General features: G+C 35.1%; 1 pseudogene; it reads right to left on the bottom strand.

Annotated features, from left to right (window-relative positions):
- Positions 1 to 5,417: 5,417 nt before the first annotated feature.
- On the bottom strand, positions 5,418 to 11,520 carry LOC133814634 (uncharacterized; annotated as a pseudogene).
- Between the last annotated feature and the right edge of the window lie 9,984 nt (positions 11,521 to 21,504).

The following is a 21,504-nucleotide window of genomic DNA, read 5'->3' as shown; positions in this document are numbered from 1 at the left end:
AGGGATTCGAATTCTGATTTTTCTGAGAGAGCATTTGTATTCTGAGAGAAATCTTGTATTTTCTTGCATTTACACTTAAGAAACTCAGTTGATACAGGTTCATCTGATCTTGAGTGCAGATCTATATATCAAACTCTAAGTGGATTAGGCTATTACCAATATATCGAGGCTGAACCACTATAAAATTATCAGTGCCGTATTTTCTCTTGAAGGTTTATTGTAGTTTTTACGTCTACTCGTCATTGGCCAAAATCGTGGTCAACAATGGTATATTGTTTTGTTGAAAATATAGTAGCTATTTACTCTTTTTTTAATATCACTATTGAAAAAATATAGTAAAATTCCATATAAATTAATTTTAGAAAAGAAAAATTAGTTTAGCTTCAAATAGAATATTAGTAACATATTTACAAATTTACAATATAATTTCTTAAATATCTTTATACATTATAACTGTAAGTTTAATGAAAATTATTGGTTTTCATTAGATTTAATTTTTTTTATTATTTTCTAATAATGTAACACATATTGAAAATTTCATTTAAAGAATTTAAATTACTCTATCAATTATGTTTTCAAAACTATAATCGAAAAATATTTAGGTACTTAAATTTTTTTTCTTTTATTAATTATTTATTTTCTCATATAATGTTATTTGTTTATCCAAATATATATATAATAGTGACATAAGACATAAATATACATATTTTTTCTTTTGTCGTTTATTTTTTTTTAATTGATCCAGGCATTAATTAAATATACATTTTTATATATAACTTTTTGTTGACTTTAGATTTTTTTAAATTAAATAATTAAAATTTGATCAAATAAACTTTTTAAATTCTTAGTTTTAATTTAGAATTTTTGAATATTTTATTATATTGAATAATTTTTTCTAAAAAAAATTAGCAAAAAATATATTTAATTTTAAAACTAGAATCAACATATATAATATATAAATCAAAATATAAAAAATACCAAAATTTAAATTATTATGAATACTAAATATTAAACTAATAAACAACATCAAATAATTTACTTTAAAACTAAAATGCACCATATTTTTATATGTAAAAAGTATGTATCTAACATGTTCTTGGTTTGATGGTTTTTTTAAATAAAAATAAAAATATAAATAAAAATTATCATTTTTTTAACTACAGACAATGTTTTGGCTTAATTTTTTTAAATATGTTTATGTCATTCTTTTATAATATAACATTGTTTATTTAGTTAAAATTTAAATGATAATTAAAAAATATAATAAAAATAAATTAATACATTTTCTAAATAAAATTAAGCAAACGTGTATTGCACGTTGCTTTTACCTAGTCTATATATATATTATAAATGTGAGTTTAATGAAAATTGTTGTTTTCTATTTGATTTAACACTTTTTTTTTATTGTTTTCTAACATTTTTAGTTTTAAAGTCATCTAATTAAGGTGTTGACCCGCGTTTTGGTCAATGACACTAAGTCAATTTGAACAACGATTGAGAATATAAAAAAGTTGAATTCAAGTAAATGACACAAAAGAATTTATAGTGGTTCGGCCCCAAGAGTTGGTAATGACTTACGTCCACTTGCACCATTATTAATAAAAAGATCTAAGACTCAAGATCATAATAACAAGATTCAACTGAGTTTCCTAAGCCTAAGAGAGAATACAATTCGACAAAGATTTTGTATGTAAAGTAGGCAGGAGGCATAATGATTGCGAGAGACCTCTATTTATAGAGTCCCTTAGTGGGTTGTACAAACATAGAATGAGCCCTACACGTATAGTGTGGGCTTGTTACAACTGAATACATAATGAAAGAGTATAAAAAATACAATAAAAAACAATTACATAATTATCCCATAAGATTTGGGTCATCCTGGTCGAGTGAGCTACCCTTCGACCAGGTCTTCTCTTGAGCAGCTTATATGATCTGAATGTACTCGTTCGTGTCCATACTATCAACCAGCAATCTTCGAACAATTGTATTCGCATAACAATCTTTAATTTCTTTATCTGATAAGTGTAGCTTCCTCTACACAGGTCGAGTACAAATGACCAGTATAGACAAACTTAATACTTAATGCTGTCATGTGTTATTTTCATATGCCACATCATCATGTCTATCTTTGGGTTAAACATTTTCCCTCCAAGTTTATCTTAGTACGACCAGCACTAGACAAACTTACATGCTTTGACCAGGCTGGTACCTTTTCAAATTATGATACATTGAAAATTAAAGTACCACTATTTCCAAGCAATGATAATACTTCTTGATAAAGCAGACGACATATTTTTTTTTTGGTTTCCAAGGCTTGTTATAGTCACATCATGTAACGCCCCAAATTACCTAATAAGGCTTAGGGCCTTGCTTATGGGGTCATGATGAAAAATTATGGAGAATTATTTGAATATATGTGATTGAATTATGAAATATGCGTTTATGTGATATATATATGTGTATCATTATATGATTATGTGAGTTATAGTATAATATGACTAGATATGCATGTGTTAGGTGTATTAAATAGTTTGGCGACAAGGTCCTAGGACCTGTCTCTCTTGTTGATCGTGTGGGTCGATAGGTTCCTCAAGAACCAGGATCGAACATGATCAAATAGTTTGGCGACAAGGTCCTTGGACCACTCTCTCATTTGGATCTTATGGGTCGATAGGCTCCTCAAGAACCAAGATCGAACATGATCTGATGGGGTTAACAAGTCTAAAGGAAAAGTCCTTCATTGAAAGAAATTTAAAGAACTGAGAGAAGCTTAAGAAATTACATTCATTCATTGAAGCACAATGGCTATTACATAGATAATTTGATAAATATTACATTTGTGAATTATAACACTACAAGAAAAAATGCTTTTAATAACACCGAAAATGTGTTATCAAAACATACCATAACACTTTTTGATGTGTTAAGATCGACTATGTTATCGTAGGTCAGGGTACTTTACATAACACTTATCATTGTTATACAGATGTGTTATTATACTGTCAACGATAACACACTTTCTGTGTTATTTTAATATATAGATAAGTGTTTAATTATGTTATTTATAGTCGATTATATAACACATTTCAATACTTATAAATTTGTGTTATACTACACTTTAGTATAACACTTTTTTTTGTGTTATACTACACTTTAGTATAACACATTTTTTTGTGTTATACTACACTTTAGCATAACACATTATTTGTGTTATATAATGAAGTTTGCATAACACAATTCTTTGCATAAAAAGTGTTATTGTAATAGATATTATAACACAATTTTCATATTATTGTTATATTTAGATATGTTTAAATTCTCATTATATATTTTATTTATATAACACTAATTTATTCTATTATATTTTAATTTTGTTTATATAATTAAAATTAGCTGTCTAATATATACTAGCATCATCAAATAAACTTGATTTTCAAATAACAAAAAGTAAGAACATTCAACATTGTATTAACAATCCACAAATTAGTTTAAAACATTCAACACAACAGTGTACATAAATAATGCTCTCTCTTTAACTCCAACCTCTACAACTCATTGAACTCTCTCTTTCTCTCTTCTTCTTCTCTTAGTGCTCTCTAAATTTGTGTACATAAATAATGATGCAAGGTTCACTTATATTGCTTAGCAATGATAGCCACAATCAATTGCTTAGCATTTGACTCGGGTACACCTTTAGCAATGATAGCCTGAACTCGAACAGTTGGCTGCTTTAGTGCATACATTGAAGAGGCAACAACACTGAAAATGAGAAATAAATAATGCACGTTCATTAAAAAGTACTTGTGTAGGAGTTCAAAATACCAATTTTTAATGGGCATAACAAGTACCCACCTTCTAAATGAAGCAAAGTTGATAAAGACATCAACAGTAGGGTGTGCGGCACAAGCTGCTTCAATGCTACATTTATTCAATTTATGATTGTCTAAGAATCAAATCAAAGCAAATAAAGATGTATGAAACATGAAACAGAAACAAAATTTTAGTTTGTCCCCAGAATGTTGCGTAAGCAAACTAGAAGGATAGTTTTAGGCATAACCATATAAAATTCTTATCAGTTACATAAATGCAGATAGGAGGAGAACACAATATCTGAATGCTAACATGATAAGGATCTGTAAGATAATATCCAAACAAAAACTAGAAGGTTCTTAAGATCAGCAACAGATAGTTTTTCTTCAATATTCTTCAATTAGCATATTCAAGTTTGAATGTCGATTGTTTAACTAAACGAGTTTAAGAAAAGAACAATGCAAAGTGAAAACTATGCTCCACACAACAGCTAAGATGAGCAGCAGTTACAAAGCATTCTTCTTATCCTTGAAAAATACATTATTAAGGGCATTGAAACAATAGCTTAACCCAATCATTGCTTGCAAAGGCCAGAAAATATTTTGAGTTGAACTTAGTGCCTCAATTTGTAAATCTCTTCAGTTTAAGAAACAATTAAAATAACTAAGACATAGAGAGATGACCTTGTATGTGTTAAATATAATCTCCCTGAACTTTACCTTATCTTTCAGAATTTTCTTCTTCTCGTAACCCCATTTCCTGGCCAACTTCAGAGCTGTTTCTACACCTTCAGCACCAGTGTTCATAGGTAGCACCATGTCATATCCGAGCATTTCTGTTAGACACTCATAAATATTGGAAATTTATCATTATGGAATGCTCGAGAGCTAAGGAGGAGCCTTTCTACTTGTTCTTGTAATGCTTTCATGATTTTTGGATGACAATGTCCCTACAGCAAGAAGTTATGAAATCAAAACCCATAAAAGCTCATATGAAAAACACAAACGGGCACTGGTCATTCATATAAATTCGATTGAATTGAATATCAGTAAATTTCCTGCCTTACATCTTCTATGAATTTGCATTTCCTTGAGATAGAGAAAAAAGGGCAATTGTCACAGTAATAAGCAAGTTGGAAAATGGAAAATCATTGAAAAGAAAAAAATAAAGAACATTGAAATATGAATAGATAAAAAGCTGCAGCAGTGGCTCAGATAGAAACAAATTCATTCATCAAGTAACAAATATATACATGACAACACAATTTCCCAACATTTTCTACCTGATTAACTGCAGAATAAGCAGAGAGAAAGTCTAGATACCGTTTTCCTTTAGGATCCCATATACATGATCCCTTTGCCTGAGAGAACACAACTGGTATTGGGTGATAGCTGCATTTCAACAGCTAAAAACTCTTAGACAAGTACTGTATTAGCATTTAGAAACTGCTGCTCATTAGGTTGCTCTAGCAGATGGAATTCAATACAAGGAAAACTATACACAAGATAATGTAAGTACAAACTTCAGAACATCAAAATGACACAAGTTGAAGAACATCAAAAGTAAAGTTTCTCTCTCTATCGCTCTCACAAACAAAGATTTGGCACTCGTACAAATAAAAATTACAAAAAATCATATATTGGTCATCACTTGCCAAAGTGAATATCTTAAACATAAGAGAATTACCTCACTTCATCCAGCAACTGAGTGGCTATTCGTTTTCTTCTGTTGATTGGAGACACCAAAATTGCTCTAATGCCACAGACAGCCGGCACTGCTACCTCCTCGCAAACAACTGCGCTACCAAGGTCTCCATCCAACAGGTTAGTATTACTTACTAGCAGAATGAGATCTTTTCACTGTCTCCCTCTGAAAACTAATATCCCCAAATTGGAGGATGGTTGGTTTGGTTCTTTGTTCTTTTGTGTTAATAGCATCATTGTCTGCTGAATTTGAGATGACTTTGAATGCCTTCTCTATTGGTTCGGCAATTAGGCATCCAGCTATCCTATTGGATAGAATGAACAGTAAGACCTGCAAGAACAGTAAAACAAGTCTAATTTCATGTTTAAACAAAACAACTCTAATTGCACATATCACTGACATTGAAGATTTCTTTAAAAAAAAATCAGAGAGAATCCAAGTGCATTATCATGAACTTCATGAAATAACTTCTAGACATCTTTATGATTTATGGATAAGGAATGAAAAGTGCATCTCCAATGGTAACAACACCATTGGTTGCCAAAAGTAGACAATTTATTTTAAAATATTAGCTTTTAAAAAAATAACAATAAATAAAGGGTTGGCAAGGTTGCCCAGCAGAGGAAACGTTGGTAGGCAATCTTCATATAAATATTATTTATGGACCCACTTAAACCTTGCAACTGCAGTGGTTCTAGCGCTGCATATGTTCTAAGAATCCAAGTGCATTTGACATAAAAATAAAGTAAAAAGACTATACTAAACAGACAGTAAAAGTGGGAGGATATCACCTTACAAAACTTAAGGAAAATAAATCCACTTCCAAGCTCAATCCCCATCATATTCATAGCTTCCACAACCTACAAGCCATAATGTTTCATTCAGAAAATGTCACTTTTTATTAAATGAATTAAATACCCCTTAAACTCACTATTCCCTATAATTACATAAATATTTATTTGACCTGAATGAAAAATAGATATTCAATCCAGACCTTCTTCTTTTGGGCAGTAGAATCACTATCCAACACCATAACAATCCGACAATCTTCAATGGTAGGCATCTGAATAACCCTTTCACTAGACCAACGCTGCAAAATTAAATATCAATAATATTGATATAAGCAATAATCAAATCACCACAACAAGCGCATTTCAAAATAAATTTCAAAGACTTATACCTTAAAATGAATTCCATGGGTATAGTTCTTATGAAATTCCTTATGAGCCTTCTCATCACTTTCATCCCCAGGAGAATACTTAAAACCACATGTGGAACAACTATGAAAGTTAATATCAGACTGATCCAAATCTAAATGCTACTGGGCATAACTTCTCTTGTTTTTCACCATATCAATGAAAAAAAATGTCAGTGGTGAAACACCAATGTTTAACTTACAGAATTCCCCAAAACTCAAAACTAAAATGCAAATCAGCAATTCCAATTTCACTTTCTGTAGCTTTACTTATATATACATCCATATATAATATATATAGAATAGCATATATAAATTGGTTTTTAATTTTCTTTCTCTTCTTGTCTTTCTATTGGGAAATTTTTTCAAACACCTTGAGTGCATGAGAAATAAAATACTGACTACCCAGCCAAAAAAGTCTCAGAATTACAAAGATCAATCATAAATGGATCTAGCAAAAAAAAAAAAAAAAGTAGTAAATTAACTACATTCATAGAAGCTTAGTTTCATAAAATTGAAATCAAACTCTATAATAAAAACAAGACAGACCCCAAAAAGACAAGAAAAGAATGAAAATTAAAATTGAAATCAAACTACATTCATAGAAGCCTAGTTTCATAATATTGAAATCAAACTCTATCAAAGATTGGTATGGCAACCATACGAACAGAGGAAATGATCTACATAGAATTTTTATGAAATTTCAGGACTGATTTGCATGTGACATTGCTACAACTATCACTAAATACAAGAATTGACTCATACTTTAGTACCTATTTTTATTCATAATATACAAATTTGCATATCAACCATAACCAAATTACTTCTTTTACTAACTACAATCAAACCAATTTGTGCATTCCAAAAAAAAAAGAAAAAAAAAGACAGATTGTTCTACATACATTTCCATATTCATGCATAGTGTGGGATCACATAGCCAAAGCATCTAAAAGTAAATAAATATAAACATGCCAGCATACAGCTACATACTCAAATGAAGTTAACAACCTGCCGAACTTGTACAACTTCCAGCAACTTTTCCTCAGGAAGAAAATTACAATAACCCTGCAACCACAATAGATAATGATGATAAGGAGAAAGGATAAATCATCTCCAGAAACATATGAACAGCCACCAAAACTAATCATGATTCAAATGTGGGTGCATTTAACTAACAAAAGTATCAATATTTTCTTTTCTTATCTTGGTAAGACAGGAGAAGGAAATAAGATTGATGAAGTTCGCAAGTGGAATTTGAGTTCGCCTCGAAAAGAATATTCTACTTTTCTATAGCGTTTTCTGCAATTATATAGTATACTATTATACCCACTCTCTTCATAATAAGTATCAATCAAGTTTAGGTACATGCATCAAATCCCTTATCTAAGACCATCATATATGTCTCAAGTGATCTATTGTCTACAAAATATGCACATAAAATATGAAAGGAAAAGAAAGATAATGATATTCTAATCACAAATTAACCTCAATTTTTGTTTTTGATCTCAACAGTAGTAAGTTAATATTCATGACCTTAAAGCAGCATACTAATCATGGTGTTGCAAGCTTGAGTGTAAAACTTACAGTATGAACAAATCAAAAAAATTCTAAAAACCAAATCCCCAACAAGCTACTATGTAGGAAAAAAATCCTACTACTAGATGATAATCCATCACAACATATAAAATCAATATAATCAATTTATGAAGAGATTAAAATAGTTGATAAGTGTCCTGCTAAAAAAGAAATGCAATGAGTTAGAACAAGCTAATCTGCAGTACGAGTCTACCTCGATCATTAATATTGCATCATCTGTGCTTGCTAGCAACAAGTCCAACTTGGAGTCTTCCATCTCCTTTGTTGTTGGATTGACGATAAACTTATCTCCTACAAGGCCAATTCGAACTCCAACAATAGTCTTTGCATTTGGCACTTCCGATAAAGCGCTGTGGAATTTATATAATCAGGCTAAAAAAATATGCTAGTCTATCAAATTCTAAATGTGATATCGAAGTGGGAGTACATGATAATTAAAAAATTAAAAATTAAAAAAAAAGATGAAAAAAAAATTACACTGCTATTCCTGCAGCTGTGATTGCCAAAGCATCTTGAGAGTGCAAACCATCATAACTCATAACCTGCATGCATAGGAAGATCATGAAATTTCTAGGAAGTGTGAAGCATAAATGTAGAAAGGCAGCTCTAACGTACTGACTTGTTCAGAAAATAAAAGTGTTACTCATTTATCAACACATAAAAAGCATAGAACAACAGGATGTAGCCAGCCATGAGGCTTTTCTTAGAGATTTAATACCTAGTTTGTTTGTGTAATCTGTTCCCTTTTTTCTTTCTTTGTATTAAACTAAGTACTTGTAATAATACATGTTGTGTGCCTATATTTGTTGCAATTACTAAAAGTAAATGCTAACGCACCCAAGAAAGTATCTGAATTTCATGGTAGAAGCCTTTCAGCATTGTTGGGCGCAAAGGTCTATCAATCAATCTACATATCAGAACCTGCTTGCAATAGTAAAAAAGAAAATAAAAATTGTTGTACAAATAATCATAGGACAAGTGAGTAAAGTAAAGGACAAAATTCCTTGAAAAAAACAACAACAAACCAAACTACACAACCCCATAGTTTATGTTACACCATTTCCTCATAACAAATATTAGAAAAGGGAGATGGGAGCAAAGAGTAAGGCTTCCTTCCTATTATAGACTGGACCATCACAAAAACTTTAAGCGACATGAAGGTAAATGCCCATAGTAACCACATAAATCAAGAAAGTTTAAATATGTTCCTTTTTAATTGAATATTTTTTAAGATTTTAAACACTTGTATCAAAGATAGAAAGATACAAAATGTCTAAAAATATACATCACACTAAAGAAAATTACATCAGAAAACTCCAATCCCTGACTAGATCAGCAAACAAAATATCTTTAAACTCTTTAGCATCAAATAACCAAATACCTACTTAATTGAACTAGCAAATCAAGAACTTAGATAAAAAAAAAATGATTTTCAAATGTAATAAGTAATCAATGTGTGCTCTTTACAATATATATATATACACACATATGTGCCTAAATGTATATATATGTGTGTGTGTGTGTGTGAATATGATGAACTTTTAGGTTCACAAAAACCAAGACCTAATTAAAAAATGAAACAAGAAGGTTTTGAAACTCAAAAAAGAAACAGGAAACTATTACCTCTTGATCTTTTGTCCTTCCTTCTCTTTTGAAAAACCCTCCGCTGTAACAGTAATACCATGAGCATGAAAGTCTCACTCAACTCAAGAATCTATTTCTTCTTATTTGAGTACAAACTAAGAGTAGTGAACATTTTTTACATGACCTGTAGGTAACCATTGTCTACTACAAAACACTTAGGCAAGCTAAAAAGAGAATTCTTCCCATTTCAACTCACCAAAATATCAAAAATCAACTCCTTGGGTGATTTTTCATCAGTTATAGGAACACGCTCATAGTCAACAAGGTATCTTTCTACTTGTAATTCCTTGTACACCTAAAGGAAAGAAAATAAGTTGATTTATCAAAACAAACTAATTTTTTTTCTTGACCCTTTCGTATGAATAAAATCAAGTAGAAATACCTCTAGTGGTGTCTTCACAAAATCACGAGACACCGGTTCCCATTGGTCCACCATCTGGCCATCTGGCAATTCATCGGTGACAAGGATCTTGTTTCCATACCTGGGATGTCAGATGTGCAAACAAATCTATCATTCAAACAAAAGGTAATACATGGTACAAACAACCACCATATCTTTGGGAGAGGCTCGTTGTAACACAATGCAGCAATGAAAAATATACCTCGCAGCTTCCATGAGGATGTCTTCTTTCAGTCGAGCCTCCATTTGTTCAACCCTATCCCTATTGATTCCCTTATTCAATATAAAAGGCCATAAGCAAGTTTAAAATAGTAGATGTTATTAGCACACATTTACGCGAATTCTTGCAGTATACTATAAAATTTATGAATCTATTTTTTAACAAAACTAAACATCAAATAACTCCTAACTAAACCAAATGTGATGTGCCCTGGCTCTGGAACAAGTGTCAAAACTGAACTACACTTTAGAGCAGAAATATTTAACCTTTTCTGAGGTGGGAAGTACTATAAATCATAATACCGACATTACTACAGAGTTAAGGATGAAATTCATATGGAGCTAAAGATAAAAGATTCATCTTCCTATCAAAAATAGAAGTAATTGCAGAATTCTACTAGAATATATGGGGTTGTTTAGCCTAACATGAAAGAAGAAAGTGGTATAGCCGTAAAGACGTATGTTGGAGTTCATGAATAAAAAGGCAATAATGTTTGGAGTTTAGAAACATAAGAGTAAAGCATACAACTCAAATTGCAAGTGAAAAAAAGGCTGGACTTTATAACAACATACCGTATATTCCAGGTTTGAGAAAGGCCTTTCCACATCATGCAATACAAAAGGGCGTCCGTTAATGTACACTACCTATTTGAAGAAAAGAAAGAAAATTTGTTGGTTGAGAACAACCACTTGCACTAGTGGACTATCTGGTCCGAATTTTTTGCATGGTCAAAGCATCAAAAGGCTCGTGAGTCCAAAATTTAGGTTGGGCGAACTTGAAAACACAGCTAAAATGGAATCGCCTAGGAAATCGAATTTGGTTATAGAAACTGAAGAACCTAACAAGTAATGGATTTGTGTAGGAATTTACCGGCTCCTTGCGAAGGTTCATCCAAAGAACTTGAGCCTCCTTTCCATGAATGTGGTTGAGAACATTCCGGATCCCATCCATGGTAGGAATTGCAACGCCATGAACATGTAAAGATTCAGCGTGATGGTAGTTGGGAGCGCCATCGATTTAAGGAGACAATCGTTTGTTTTGGCAGCCAGGAAAGTGGCCGCTCTTCAGAATCGTCTTCTTCCCGAGCACTGATCCTCCCCTCAGCTTCATCACTTGCTCTGGCTCTTTGAGGAGATTTGAGAGAGTGAGGATTTCGGAGATCGTACCAAGTCGAAGAAATGGGGCTCTTCTTTGTGTCGAAATGTTGAAGGAAATGGGTCTTTGTTCTCTGTTGAAGAAATCTTGAAGGAAATGAAAAAAAAAGCTAAGTGGTGGGATGGCTAAATAAATTACCACCCTTTTTTCATTAAGTTCCCAATATAATACTTTTTTATTAGTATTATATTCATGTGTTATGGAAATGGGTATTTGGTGTAGTGAAACTTATGTCGCTGCTGAACAACTTTACTGATAGTAAAAGCGGAGGTGTTCACAATTCCAGTAGCTTTTTATTAGTTCTCCAATTAGTCAAGCTATCTTGCACGTCCCTGGTGGGACCACCTCCTCCACAAGGTATGGCCCTTCCCAGCTAGGTCCTAGTACCCCTGCTGTAGTTTCCTTAATGTTTAGGAACAACCTCTTGAGTACTAAGTCCCCAACTTGGAATTTTTGATCTTTCACTCTAGAGTTGAAGTATCTGGCCACTTTTTGTTGATGTGCTGCTACTCTGAGACTTGCCTTTTCTCGTCTTTCTTCGATCAAATTTTGTGATTCTTCTATTAGTTGATGGTTCATCCCCTGATCGTATGTCTCTCGTCTATGCGATGGGGGAGTGAGTTCAATTGGAAACATGGCTTCATACCCAAATGCCAAAGAGAATGGTGTATGCCATGTCGTCATTCGTGTCGTCGTTCGATGTGACCATAAGACCTCCGAAAGTAATTCTAGCTAGGCTCATTTGGCTTGTTCAAGGCGTTTCTTCAGAGTATCTTTGATAGTCTTGTTCACTGCTTCTACTTGGCCATTATCTTGGGGGTGTGCTAGTGATGAAAAGCTCTTTGTGATTCCATCGTACAAAAGTCGGTGAACATATCACTGTCGAATTGAGTCCCATTGTCCGAGACTATCTTCCTTGGTAGGCCAAATTGACATTTGATATTCTTCACCACAAAGTCTAAGACTTTCTTCGAGGTTATGGTGGCGAGCGATTCTGCCTCAATCCTTTTGGTGAAGTAGTCCATGACTACAACAACAAATTTGACTCCTCCCCTTCCCATAGGTAGCTTTCTAATTAGGTCAATCCCCCATATAGCAAAGGGCCAAGGGCTTTGCATTTGCGTCAATTCGTTAGGTGCCGCCCGGGGTATCTTGGAGAACATCTAGCACTTGTGGCATCTTCTGACATACTCCATTGAGTCTTCATTCATCGTCGGCCAGAAGTATCCTTGTCTTAGGATTTTCTTTGATAGGCTCTGCCCCCTAGCGTGATCTCCACAAAACTCCTTGTGTACCTCGATAATTTGCAGCTTTGACTAGTCAGGTGTAACGCACCTTAGCAGTGGTAGGGAGTACCCTCATCGGTATATTACCCCTTCGACTATCATATAACGTGAAACTTGTCTCACCAACTTCCTTGCTTTGTTCCAATCGTTGGGCACTACTCCTTGGTTGAGATAGTTAATAATAGGGGTTAACCATGTATCTCCTAACTCAACAGGTAGTGCCTCCTTCTCGATTATGCTTCTTTTCACCAAGTATTCGATGAGAATGACATTTAGGGTGTCTGCATCTTTGGCACTAGAAAGCTTGGCTAAGGCATCAACATTGGTATTCTACTCTCTTGGGACTTGTATAATTGAGTATTTCTTGAACTGTGCCAACAAGTCCTTCCCCTTGTTTTGGTACTGCACCATCCTCAGTCCATTGGCTTGATTCTATTCCAGTACCTGGTACACCTCTAGCTGGGAATCGTTGAATATCTCCAGGGACTGTGCATGTACATTCTGAGACAATCGTTATCCTGCTAATAATGCCTCGTATTTAGCCTCTTTGTTTGAAGCGTTGAATCCTAATCTGAGAGCGCAATGGATTAAATGATTCTCTGGAGTGATCAGTATGATTGCTGCACCTGAGTTGTGCTCATTGGATGCTCCATCAACATATAGCTTCCATACAGGGGTATCTCCTTCCTTCTCGGTATCTCCATTTTCTGATTAGTAGGAAGGGGCTTCAAGGTTGGTGCCTTCAACAATGAAGTCTACCAATGCTTGTCCTTTTATCACTGTCCTCGAATGATAAGTGATATCAAACTGTCCTAGTTCCACTGCCCACTTGAGTAATCATCCCGAGGCCTCCGGTTTTTGGAGAACCTGTCTCAGCGGTTGATCGGTCAGGATTCGGATCGAGTGAGCTTGGAAATCTGGACACAACTTTTGAGAGGTGATTACTCAACAGTAGGCTAGCTTTTCAAGAGGGGGATACCTAGACTCCGCACCTACAAGCCTTTTATTGATAGTATATAGGGTGTTGTACCCTATTCTCTTCCTTTACCAAAGCAGCACTGATTGCATGCTCGGTGATTGCCAAATAGATGAATAGTACTTCACCATATAATGGCTTCACTAGGACAGGAGGTTGGGCGAGGTGCTCCTTCAGGGCTTGGAAAGCTTCCTCACATTCCTCGGTCCATTGGATCTTCATACTGCCCCTCAGTAAGTTAAAGAAAGGGACACACTTATCCGTAGACTTTGATATGAACCTACTGAGGGCAGCTACTCTCCCAGTTAAGCTTTGCACTTCTTTGATTGTGGTAGGTGACTTCATGTCGATCAATGCTTTGATCTTCTCGGGGTTAGCCTCGATTCCACGTGAATTAACTATGTTTCTGAGAAACTTACCATAACCAACTCCAAACACAAGGGTGGTGGCTTTTGGTATGGTACCTCCTGGTATGTTGCCAAGTAAATCTCAGCCCTTGATATGGTTAGGATGGTATAATTGGTGATCCTGGGCTGGTAGGGTTGATGCTTAGCTTGTTTGTCGGCGGGTGCTGACTTAGCTTTCTTTTCTCCACCTTGCTCGGCCCTTGAGGTATTCCTCTTCTTACCGTTGCCCCCACTGCCGCCCTGAGGGTTTGCGCAATTTTTATCTGCCTTGACAGTGGTCGAATGGTTTATGCCTTTTTCTTCCTTCATGATAGCATCATCTAGCTTTATGTATTTGTCGGCTCGGTCCAGGAACTCTTGCAAGGTGTTGATAAGGTTCTTGTGTATACTATCCCACAAGGGACTACGATAAATTATCCCTGTCGAGATGGCAACGAACTTCCCTTCATCTCCTACCGTGGACGCTCGGTTCGCCTCTCTCATGAATCTTTGAATGTAGTATTTCAAGGATTCATCTTTCCCTTGCTTGATGTCAGCTAACTGATTGGCATAAACTGGTTGAATCCGCTCGGCACTAAAGACCTTGCAGAATTCCTAACTAGAATGCTCCCAGGAAGTGATGGATCCAGGTTTGAATTTCCAATACCATTCGTGAGCTGAGTCAGAGAGAGTGGTAGGGAATACCCTGCACCTATAATCATGCTCCACACCGAGTAACTCCATCTGATCCTCGAACTTCCCAATGTGTCGTATTGGGTCCTCCTTCCCAGTGTGTGTTGGGAGTTTCAGGGTCTTGTATTTTGGTGGTGGTTGAGCAGCTTGGATATTAGCACTGAAGGGACTCCCACTTCTATGTGCCAGCTCGATATTGGAAGGTTTCTTTGTCAGACCCTGGACAGCCATGACGAGTGGATCTATTTGAGCATGCACTGCTGGTGGGATCACTGCTCCAGGTAGGGTAGACATCCCTAGTACCCCCTCCGGAGCGCTGGTCCTCCTGTTGACGACTTCCCTCAGATCCTGAGGTTGCACATCTTTCCCTAGCCTATCGAACATAGTATTGGTGTTACCATCAATTCCTTTCCCTTACGAGATTGAGGGTGTAGGGGTGGTAGGTCGGCCTTTCCCCTGTCAGTACGACCCTGCCCTCGAGCCTCTCCTCCTACATGACTTTGAGATTTTGAGCCACCATTTTCCATTTCTGTCACGCCTCTCAGATGTTTGACCTTCATCTCCTGCATTGTTTCGTCTGTCCCCCTGGGAGGGGACCTTCAGGTTGGTAATACTCCTACTCTGAGATGAAGTGTTATTCTTCTTAGTCATGGAGGAGGCAGCCTTGGAATGTGCCTCGTCATCCTGACTCTGGGAAAGTGGTTCTGAGAGTGTCCTTGGGGTCCTACTCCTCCCCTGAGACTCTCTGTTACTGTTGTCTCGCATTCCTGCTACTTTGGACTGAGCCTCTTTCATCGCCTGAGTAGCAGCTTCAGCGTTAGCTCGGGCTAACTGAGTAGTCACCTCCAAGGCCATAACAGCCTCTTGGTGTCTCTGGTCAGCTTCATGTTCCCTCTAGATCATTCTCTGGACCTGCTCATCTATCTCCCGTCGTTGTCATTCCATAGTCACTCTCTGAAGGACAATTTCTGCAGCAAAGGCCTCCTTCCTCGCCAGAAATTGCGCCATCTCCTCTTGGTGAGTGTCCTGTGGATCTTTTGCATCAGGTTGATCTCCAACCTCCACCTGAGGTTCGTTCATGGGATCAATGGGATCCTGAGTGTCGTAATCCCTTAAATTCATCTTCTTGGTCTGACTGGATTTTGGAGGCATCGTATAAATGATGAAAGTGTGTTTCTTGATTTCGTACTCTCAATGAAAGCACCAAAATGTCGACCTGTGAAATTGGCCAACAGTCGTATGTATAGTATATGATACCTTTTGAACAAAATAAAGAGAATAAACAATAGAGTACGATTATCTTAAGTAAACACACAGAAATTTTATAGTGGTTCAGCCCTGTTCTGATTAACAGTAATAACTTAATCTACTTAGCTTTCAGTATTGAATCACTCGACCATTACACTCTTGAACCAAAGTATTCACTCGTTCTAACTTGCCCAGAATTTCTCCCCCAAATGTTCTTTAGATCTCCAAAATTCCAGAAAAAGCAATCCTTCAAAATGAAGCCCTGGGTCCTTTATTTATAGTACCCAAGGGTTGTTACATGACCAGTAATATTGGGATCGTGGTTTGGTACATGATTATCAGGTAGTGGAGATACGTGTCCATCTCCCCATGATTATGAGATTGTGGGTCTTCTCGTTGTTTCTCTAGATTGTGGTGGATAATGCAGGATAGAAACCTCTGGGCATATGTTAAGTCTCTGTTGGTATGTGAGACTTAGGTGCTAGGCCCGACGACCTGAGCTTGGGTGCTAGGCCTGTGACCTTCTGGGTGCTGGACCTGTTGATCCTCAGGGTGTTAGGCCTGTGACCTTTTGGGTGCTAGGCCTGTTGATCTCACTTTGAACGAGAGTGAGTATTTCTTAGTGAAGTGTACTTGGGGGTTCCACCCTATGAAGAATAGGGTGGGCCGACCACCCTAGGGATTGGGGTCAGGCCGACCACCCCTAGGGATCCTTGGGCATACTGGGGCCGACCACCCCTGGGGTAGGGGTCAGGGCGACCAGTCTCTTGGACACACTTGGGCCGACCACCCCTGGGGTAGAGGTTAGGCCGACCACCCCTAGGGCTCTTGGGCTTGCTTAGGCCGACCACCCCTAGGGGTAGGGGTCAGGCCGACCACCCCTAAGGGGTTTAGGCTTGGTCGACTTCCCCATAGATCCTGGACCTATCTTTTTTTCCCGTCAGTCTTTTCTCAATATTTTGTCATTTTTTCCCTGATTTGTGATGTCACGTGTTGCATTCTCATTCGCCACGTTATCCTCGTATTTTTTAGGGATAACACCTTTCAAAAACTTCCGATAGTATCCCACAAAGCCTACGAAACTACAAACTTCTCCTACATTCTTTAGTTGCTTCCAATCCATTACTGATGCTACTTTGGCTGGGTTCACCATTACTCCATCTTTCGAAATTAAATGGTAAGAAATGCCACACAATCTAAATAGAACTCACACTTGGAAAATTTAACATATAGTTTGTGAACCCTCAATGTTTGTAGTATTATTCTCAAGTGTTCTTCGTGTTCCTCACGAGTCCATTGAGTATATAAGGATATCATCAATAAATAAAGTTACAATTTTATCAAAATATTCCTTAAGTACCATATTTATCAAATTCATAAAGGCGACAAGAGCATTTACTAATCCAAAGGGTATCACCATAAATTCATAGTGCTCATACCTTATTCTGAAAGAGAACTTTGGTATATCACTATTCTTGGCTTTCAACTTGTGGTATCCTGATCTTAGATCAATATTTGAAAGCATAATAGCCCTTTTTCAACTGGTCAAATAAGTCATCCACTCTAGGCAAGGGATACTTGTTCCTAATTGTAACTCGATGAAATTCCTTATAGTCAATACATAGCTACATAGATCCATCTTTCTTCTTTACAAAAAAAAAAAAAAACACTAGAGCTCCCCAATGTGAATATTTAGCACATATGAAACCCTTTTCAAATAATTCTTATAGTTTTTTGTAAAATACTTTTAATTCTAATGGAACCTCTCTTTATGAAGCTTTCGATGTAGGACTTGTTCCAGGTACCAATTCAATTTCAAACTTAATAATCCTACCAGGTGGCAATCCCGATATGTTCTTAAGAATTACACTTGCATACTCACTTACCACTGTTACCTTCTCCGCTTTACTTTTGTTAATCAAATGGGTTAGATAAGCCTCGTATCCATTATACATTAGCTAGTCTCTTTGCCTCGAAGAAAAATAACATGAACTTACCTTCCTTCCTAGATTCGTGTTTAAAGGTAATTGGTTCATTACCTTCAAATTTGAAAATTACTTGCATGTGACAATAATTTATTAAGGTGTTATATGTATTTAGGACTTCCATGTCAAGTATCACATCATAGTCTTTCATGATAAGCACAATCATATCCATATACAAATCTCTACCCACTATACTCATTAGTACGTACCATATCGAATGAGTAGATTCAAGTATCTCCCCTGAGGAAGGTGAAATGGTGAATCTATATCTAATACTATCTTGAGGACTTTTTAATGATTTAGCAAATAAATCAAATATAAAAAGTATGAGTAGCAACCATATTAAAAGGACTTAGGATGGCCCTCCAAAAATAGTGATATGACCTGTAACAATGTGAGAAGATCATGCGACCTCATCCTTGGTAAAAGCATAAACTCTGGCATTGGCGGTTGGTGGTGGAGCCTCTAATCTTCCTTGATGTATTGGAGGCCCCTCTAATTTAGCCTGCAATTATGCACTACACCATAAATCCCTATGAACAACTGAGAAGATTGTTGTTGCTTTTTGGTTCTTCTTAGAATCTTGTAGATATATGACCCTCCTGACCATAATAATAGCACGCATTGTCCCCATGCAGCACATATCTACATGGTTCCTAGCATACTTGTTGAACGAAACACAATTATTCGGCTAGTTGGCTAACTCACAGTTTTTTATCATTTATAGTCGCTTTTCTAACCCCATCCAAGCAAACCCATCTTTATTATTCTTCTTCAATATACCAATAGGATACATGTCGAATAATTTGTGCCTCCATCAAGGTTGGACTTTGACATTAACCCTTTTTTTTAGTCCATACCAGGGTATAAGTAATATTTATTGACAATTGTCAACTGGCTATTATTAACTGCACTCATCTTATTACTTTTACATTCTAGGAATGGTCTTAGTAAGTTGTTTGTTGTTTTCAACAGTTGCGGCATCAATATGTCATGGCTTCCCACAAATAGCTTTACACCAGGTTTCAAATTCTTCTTATTAATTCAAGGTAAACTATTGTTGCTAATATTTTTTATACTAATAAAATATACAACCTAAGACCATAATAACTATTAGAAATAGCGACATATAGTATACACTAAAACCAATTAAGTAATTCACAAGGTCTTATGATAACAAAACAAACTAACAGTACCTACATGGAAGATGCTGAATGGACGAGTAACAATAGTGTGATGAAGTTTCGGAAGAACCTTTTCTTTGATACCATTCTGTAATGCCCCTCACAAGTGAGAGACACTACAGGTGAAAAATAGATCTTTAACTATCAAATTTTAAAAGACATGCAAAGGAATGCGAAAAATACTCATGTAATTTAAATAAAAAAAATCAACTCCTTCAAATAAAAACATTGAAAACCACTTTTAAAACACTATGTTTGGATCCGACTCAACCATACTCTAAACATTGAATAAAAAATAATACAAATGTGATAGTTCCCAATAACTCACACTACTGCTGTTCTTCGTCACATCCAACCTCCTCCTTAGGTCCTGTCTTTACCTTTGTTATCTACACATACGAAACAACTATAAGCGAATGCTTAGTAAGACACTCCTAGTCTCACTAAAACTACATCATATAACATTCAAGTACAAATACAAACACAAATATCATATACTATGTATCTATTACCATTATTATCTTTTCTATATGGGCCCTGAGGAATGTACCGGTGCACGTAGTCAAGGCAAGACACATGTGAGCAACCCATTGAGCTTACACATGGCATCAATAACTCTTTACCAATATAGCAAATAATGGCCAACAATATGGCATCTGAAGATACCCAATAACAATATGGCACATACTCCCTAGTTACATTTTATGTTTCTCATATCATGTTAATAACTATACTATGAGTTTTAACCAATAACAAGTATCTGTAATGGCTTATCGAATGTTAACACCCATTCAATATCAATATACAAATAATACCATTAAACTCATAGTATTCCAAGTTATGCTCACACAACATATGTACAATTCAAATGTCATATACTCTATAAGAACTTATCTCATATCACAATATACACATATCAGATAACACAATCAACCATACAACATTAACTTTTAAACTAACACGTACAGGTGAGACAATGTACTTACCTCTATTGAAGCTCTGACTAACCGGATAACATGTGATGGTGACTTGACTTTATGAGAATACCAGTATTCTTACTTTTCATTATTGGCCATGTGTGACAAGTAAAAACCAACTAGAGTCAAATAATATTTAAAATTATACAAATACAAAAATCTGTCCAACAAAAATTGACTTTACATGTTTTAGTAGAAAATTCATAACAATTCAAAGAAAAATCAGAATAACAGGAAACTAGCTCCATTTGAAACAAGACTCAATTACCTTTCTTTTAAGCTATTATAAGCCTTATTTTAAAATATATTTGTGTACCAAAGAAATCTCGTAATTAGGTTAAATAACAATTCCCATTACAAATTAAGAGCTTTGTTTTCTAAAATTGTGAAAATCATATAAAATTGAAAACTTAACATTTTAGAGTGATTCTAAACCTATAAAAACGTTAAGATGTCTAGTTTATGCATAAAAAATATCAACATATAATTCAAGCTACAAAATTTCAGAATTGATAAATAGTAAAGATAGTGCTGCAAAATAATTTCCAGCAAGTTGAAGAGATTTAGTTTATCATATATAAAATCATAAACTTTATAGATATTGGCAATTAATGTGTTTTTAGAAAGATAAAAGAATTTATTTTAATATATATCATAGCACAAAAGTACCAATTATAATATAAATCCATACATTATCATATAACATTCAATTATAAAACATTCAATTATATTTCTCTAAGCACATAATAACAGCATATAGATATAGATTTTGGAAAGCAATTACCTTGATTTAGGAAAGAAAAGAATGAAATAAATCAAATTTGAACTTCTAGACATGCATTTTCTTGATTCTTAGAAATTATCTCTTGATAGAAGAAGAAGAAGAGTGTAGAATATATATATCTCGAACTCTAAAAGAATGAGACTTTAAGTTCATTCAATATGTTTAAATATGATAAATTAGGGCTAAATAAAAACGAAGAGTTAGAATTAGAAATAAACTAATTAAATGGATGGTCAAGATTAGACTTAATTTTTTAATTAA

Source organism: Humulus lupulus, chromosome 2 (assembly GCF_963169125.1).
Source record: "Humulus lupulus chromosome 2, drHumLupu1.1, whole genome shotgun sequence".
In the NCBI taxonomy this organism is placed as follows: Eukaryota; Viridiplantae; Streptophyta; class Magnoliopsida; order Rosales; family Cannabaceae; genus Humulus; species Humulus lupulus.
This window is presented reverse-complemented; position numbering and strand designations above follow the sequence as displayed.